At 34.1% G+C, this 6,548-nt stretch overlaps 1 long non-coding RNA gene across 2 annotated transcripts; it reads left to right on the top strand.

The window, feature by feature from the left end:
* The first annotated feature begins 306 nt into the window (after nt 1-306).
* On the top strand, nt 307-6,233 carry LOC110790532 (uncharacterized). Of its 2 annotated transcripts, none has more exons than XR_008918997.1 (5): nt 307-643; nt 1,818-2,112; nt 2,217-2,321; nt 3,124-3,558; nt 6,004-6,233. It is a non-coding gene; the product is annotated as an uncharacterized lncRNA (long non-coding RNA). The 2 variants fall into 2 exon arrangements; XR_002533819.2 differs by having other exon boundaries at nt 309-643; nt 1,818-2,034.
* The last annotated feature ends 315 nt before the right edge of the window (nt 6,234-6,548 follow it).

The raw sequence follows: 6,548 nt of genomic DNA, 5'->3' as shown, positions 1-6,548 counted from the left end.
CTATAAAAACCCCCTAATCCCAGCATTATGGGAGGCATATTTCAAATACAACGTCGTAATACCAAAATTACGCCTCAAAATACAAATCAAAATCCTTCAAAAAACACATACAAACACTAGAGGAAAAATTGCCATGTGCTTCCCTTCAAGTGCGGCTCTTTTGATAAATTGGCAGCACTTGAGATCACAAAAAGAAAAAATATATATATTTGTCACAAGTGCGGGCTCTTTTTAGAAAATTAGCAGCACTTGAGTTCAAGTGCGGGCTATTTTACGAAAGAGTCCCACAAAATATATCCAAAAAAAATTCATTTCCCCTTCTCTCTCCTTCCTCTCCTCTAATTCAACCTAACTTCATTTTCCCGGTTCTCTCTTTTCCCCTCTCTGGTTTCTCTCCTTCACCTCTCTGGTTCTTCTCTGGGCGCGAAAACTTCCTTTACCACACCGCACTGTTGTTCCCCCACCGCCGCATCGCCCCAGATGTTCCCCCACCGCTCACCGCTGTTGTTCCCCCAGTGTTGCGTCCCTACTGTTCCACACCGTCGCGTCGCTCCTCCTTGTATCTTAGGAGCTCAGGAACAATACTGCTTCCACTATGAAACCTAATGATTCTCTTCTTTGATTCGGTTCCAGTAATGCTGAGGTAATATTGTAATTAATGTCCATATGATTTCAATTTTTCTTTCTTTGTTTGTGTATTATTATAGGGTTCTTATCGATTGAAGGGTGTAGTGTATCAAAATGAATCGTTATGGGGTTTGTTTGTTGTTGTGATTATTAGATTTTGAAGTTTCCTTGAACCTAATTTTTCTGTATTCTATCATATTGGTTAGAGACACATAATTGTTTCTTATTTATTTTTTATAATTTGAATGATGGATTGTGGATATTCTAGAGAAGTGATGATACTCCGTATAACTTTCAAATATAGTAGTAAAATTAGGTAAGATAAAATAGAATAGGAAGCCTGTATAAGTTGTAGATGCAAGAGTATTTCAAATTCAATGACGGCAGTAGCATGTCTGTACACCAGGAAAGCACAAACCGAAAACTCGATAAACCTGGCATCTCTTCTACCTTTTTAAAGCTAATTTTGTAAGCATTTAAAACTTTGTTCAGTATCTCTGTTCAGTCTTCACACAGCTCCACAAACTAAGGATGTCCTGATCCTAAGATTTACTTCTTCAATATTCAGTTTGAGTCTAGTCCTACTGGTTTGCCAAACCAGTAAACCATTAGAATCTATCTAAGAATACTCTGGAATAATAGGTTTAGATTAAAATATGTTCAGCTGGAATGATGTAGGATTTTGGCCGTTAGAATTGCATTGCGAGCAGAACATCAATGTCAACAGCTGAATTGCATTGTGAGCAGAACATCGATAACTAAAAGAGGCTTACAATAGTTTGATTAATCTATGCTAGATGTTATAACTATTCCTCTTCTATTTCTAGATTTAGTATTTTGTTTGTTTTTGTCTTATGTTTGATTCCTGTGTACATATCTAGTGGAAATATTCGTAGATATTAAAGCATCAAATGATTATCTACTTTTCAAGCACGAAGAAGTTCGTACAACCATAATGATAATGCAAATAGATTATGTTAACTCAAGGCTCATAGCATTGAGCAAGTAAATTGAGGCTAGAGTAAGGTGGTGTGAAGAGGAAAGACAAGAATATTAAAGTTAGTGTTGGACTGTTGCTGCTATTTACTGCTCTGCTTACTCTCCTGTTGTTTACTACTGCTGCATACTGCTCTGCACTCTAATCTGAACTTCTGTTGCTATTGTGCATCACTTATGTGTCACCAATATAGGTACTTAGTCTCATGTTGGTCTACAGAGCTGATGTAGTGTTGCAGCGGCTGGTGTGGGTGTTCAGGGCCGAAGTGTGCTTTGTTCTGGTCAGCAGTAGAAGGTTGTTGGATCCTGGTTATGTCTGGTTGCTTAAATTCAGTTGCAAGTTTGCAATGCTACCAAAACAAAGGGTCTTTAAAGCTAGATGTTGCAACCGCAAAGCTGCTAATTGTTCAGGTTTGGTAGGACTTGACATCGGTTGACTTTTGTTGATCTGCTATTTGGGCTGTTGTGTTTGATTTGCACTGCTATGGTGTACATATCTTCTTTTCTACTGGTGCATCTAGTCAATTTATTGATCTACTTATAGGGTTTTATGTTTCTACCCTTTAAAATCCTTGCAATCTTATATCCTGCAGTGCGATTTAGAAGCATATTGCTGCAAACTCTTCACTTTGAAAGATATTGCGTTGGAATTCGTAAAGATTAGCTTGCTCTACATGGAGCTTAAGAAGATTTATGAGGTTAGTTATTTGAGAATTTGCTCGTTTTACCTTATGTTTATTTCTTCTGCACGTGAAGACGTGGCATCACTTTTGTATAACTTAACAGTGTGCATGAACCATTGTAACATACCAATTAATAAAATTCTATGTGTAAATTGTTCTTAAATAGTCTGCATATATAGAACTTAAACCTTTGATCAACTCGGAAGTGTTAAAAGCGGCATTTTCACTTGATCAATAACTAGTGTTTTTGTATTATAATTATTTCATGATTGGAGGAATTCTAGAAACATGAACTTGTTAGATAGGAATTTCTTTCATATGATCAAACAAGCCTCAAAAGTGTATAAGAGTGCCACCTTTCCAGAAAGTTAAGCTTTAATCTAAGAGTGGTGGCACTCTTAGATTGTGGCAATCTTAGATTCTGATTAAGAGCATCGAAAGTTAAGCTTTTAAACTATATGCAGTTTCAGATATATGTTAGATCTCCATCCCCCCAAGATGGCTTAACCTTCTGGAATGAAGCCTTGATCTAGGAGTATGACTTGCCACATTTATGTTTCTGAACTTCTGATTATAGCTATAGTAAATTATGGTAATACCTTCTAGAATCATACTACATTATTGATGTACTTGTCTGTTGAACTTGTCACTTGTAGACTCCCTCTCACATTACAAGCCTTGGAACTATTTTGTTTCACTATTAGCACTATTGTTTTCTGATAAAATTGAAGAGGAAAAACTGGACTTTTTCGTCTTTTTCTAGGGGGGAAATGTCTTCAGTAATGCTCTAACTCTTGTATGTTTAACTAAAATGCAGGAACAATCATAGCAATCTCTAAAGATCGTGTCAGACCATCTCCAAGCCTGACAGCTGGAAACTGAATGAGATTTTTGTTACTGGTTGTGTCATCGGGGCATATCTCGCCTTAGTCACTGTGTTATTTTACTGGGTCGTAAATGGCACAGATTTCTTCGAGGTAATAAAAAGGATTATAAAGTACTGCAGTTATTATATATTATATATGGACACTTGCTTTTCCTCATGCATATATTTATATATGTAAATCAACTGTAACACGATAATTTGGGTGTGAGCTCTCTACCTGGAAACACAGAGAAAACTTCATCTGCAATATATATGCAAGTTAGCAACATTAGCCAGGCCCTCATCTTTATTACTCGCACTCAGAGCTGGTCATTTCTGGAGAGATCTGGAGATCTTCTCATGTCTGCATTCGTGGTGGCGCAATTGGTAAGAAAAACTTCAAATATTCTCTTTTACCAGTTTCAGTTTTTCTTTTCCTTGAACGTATTTCTTAATCTTAATCAGTTTCAGGTGTGTTCTAGTTCCTCCTTAAACTCATTACAGAGTACTAGGTCTTAGACATGTCTGTTTTCTGTATGTGTGACATGTTCCAGAGTGATATCTATATTTTGATTAAAATTTCCTTTTAAACTGCTATAAATAATGACATTACTCTCATGGCATCAACTAAAGCTATCGCTGATATTTAAAATCTGGTGATAAAAAAAAATGTTGCTGCTTAGAGCTCTTACAACAAGAGACTCGAACATTCTCTCCTCATGGTTGTAGCCTGTAGGTTACTTCCATGACAGAAGTTCTACTTTTATACTGCAGGCTGTTGCAAAATCACAATTTTCATAAACTGACTAGATAAATTGATTTTGCTCCTCACGTTTGCAAGTCGCCTCCTTTATAGCAGTTATTAATTTTTCTACAATCAATGGATTAGATGGGGATGGGATGGAGTTATATGATTATATAGTCTGGTTTTCTATTTCCCTCTTGATATTATCAAGTTCGTAGTTCATTACACCCTAAGCGAAGATGCTTGGAATCTTATAATTGAAATAAAGGTCAGAATCAATATTATACTATAACTTTGTATAACTTGACCAAAGTAGGTTAAAATGAGTCATTGAAACATAAAACCCATTATATTAAACATGTAGGTGTTTCAAATACTTATTTAGGTTCATTAGTTGAAAGTTGTGACCGAAATAAGCCATTTTAGTCAAAATATGACCTATAATGATCAAAAGAGCCTTAAATGTGCATAACTTGACCAAATTAGGTGAGAGTGAATCTTATAAACAATAAATTAAGTCTTATAAACAAGTAAAGGGTTTAAAACAATTATTTAGATTTATTAGTTGAAAATTGAGAGCGAAATAAGCTATTTTAGTCAAAATATGACCTATAGTAAACAAACTATCCTTAAATGTGCATAAGTTGCCCAAAGCAGGTGATATTTAGTCTTAGAAACATTAAAATAAGTATAATAAACATGTAATGGGTTTTTATTACTTTTTAAGGTTCATTAGTATAGAGTTGGGACCGAAATAAGCCATTTCTAGTAAAAAAATGTGGCCTATAATGATCAAACGAACCTTAAATGTGCATAACTTGACTAAAGTAGGTGATAATAAGTATTTGAGCCTTAAAACTAAGTATATTTGACATGTAAAATATTTAAAATACTTATTTTAGTTCATTAGTTGAAAGTTGGGACCGAAATAAGCCATTTTAGTCAAAATGTGACCGATAATGATCAAACGAGTCTTAAATGTGCATAACTTCACTAAAATGGGTGAGAATGAGTCTTTAAAACATAAAAATAAGTGTAACAAACATGGAAATACTTTAAAATATTTATTTAAGTTCATTAGTTGAAAGTTGGAGCCGAAATTAGCCATTTTAGTCAAAATGTGACCAATAATGAACTAACGCGGCTTAAATGTGCATAACTTCACCAGAATGGGTTAGAATGAGTTTTTAAAACATTAAACTACGTGTATTAAACATAGAAAGAATTTAAAATACTCATTTAAGTTCATTAGTTGAAAGTTGGGGCCGAAATTAGCCATTTTAGTAAAAAATGTGACTGATAATGAACTAACGCGACTTAAATGTGCATAACTTCACCAAAATGGGTGAGAATGAGTTTTTGAAACATTAAACTAAGTTAATAAAACATGGAAAGACTTTAAAATACTCATTTAAGTTCATTAGTTGAAAGTTGGGACAGAAATTAGCCATTTTAGTCAAAATGTGACCTATAATGAACTAACGAGGCTTAAATGTGCATAACTTCACCAAATGGGTGAGAATGAGTATTTGAAACATAAAAATAAGTGTATTAAACATGGGAACACTTTAAAATACTCATATAATTTCATTAGATGAAAGTTGAGACCGAAATTAGCTATTTTAGTCAAAATGTGACCGATAATGAACTAACGAGGCATAACTGTACATAACTTCACCAAAATGGGTGAGAATGAGTCTTCGAAACATAAAACTAAGTGTATTAAACATGGAAAGACTTTAAAATACTCATTTAAGTTCATTAGTTGAAAGTTGGGACAGAATTTATCCATTCTAGTCAACATGTGACCGATAATGAACTAACGTGGCTGAAATGTGCATAACTTCACCAAAATGGGTGAGAGTGGGTCTTTGAAACATAAAACTAAATTTATTAAACATGGAAGGACTTTAAAATATTTATTTAAGTTCATTAGATGAAAGTTGGGACCGAAATTAACCAATTTTATTATTATACGGTTCATTATTTCTTTGTTATGAACAAATTTAGTCTTAATTTATTGTACGATTCAATATTTATAATATAACTAAAGTGTATATTTTTTTTTGATGGTCTATCTTTTTAAGGTATTCAATAATCCGAGGGAGCGGCTTTTTACCTTTGAGGAGATAGATGAAGTTCGAGAAATGTTGGCAAACTTCATAACCAGTGATTGTTTTTGATATTTTATAGTACAGAATCTTAAATTATGGATGCTAGCTAGTTTTTCATATAATTGTAATGTTATCGACTTTTATATTTACAATTATATACGATTTATTTTAATTATCTATATAATTGGATACTTTTTATATGACGTATGGAGGTTAATCAGTGGCGTGGTCCAATTGTAATATGTAGCAGGGAAATCGATTATACAACAAATCTAGATCAAGTGCGGCTCATTTATAGGCCAAGTGCGGCTCATTTATATATCAAGTGCGGCTCATTTTTATGCTTGTGCTGCCCATTTCTATGTCAAGTGCGGGCACATTTTCAAATTTGGCAGCACCAAATATGTCAAGTGCGGGCTCATTTTCAATATTGGCAGCACCAAATATGTCAAGTGCTGGCTCATTTTCAAAATTGGCAGCACCAAATATATCAAGTGCGGGCTCATATTCTAAAATTG

This window comes from Spinacia oleracea, chromosome 4 (genome assembly GCF_020520425.1).
Source record: "Spinacia oleracea cultivar Varoflay chromosome 4, BTI_SOV_V1, whole genome shotgun sequence".
In the NCBI taxonomy this organism is placed as follows: Eukaryota; Viridiplantae; Streptophyta; class Magnoliopsida; order Caryophyllales; family Amaranthaceae; genus Spinacia; species Spinacia oleracea.
The sequence above is the reverse complement of the archived record's forward strand: the minus strand, read 5'-3'. Positions and strand labels throughout refer to the sequence as shown.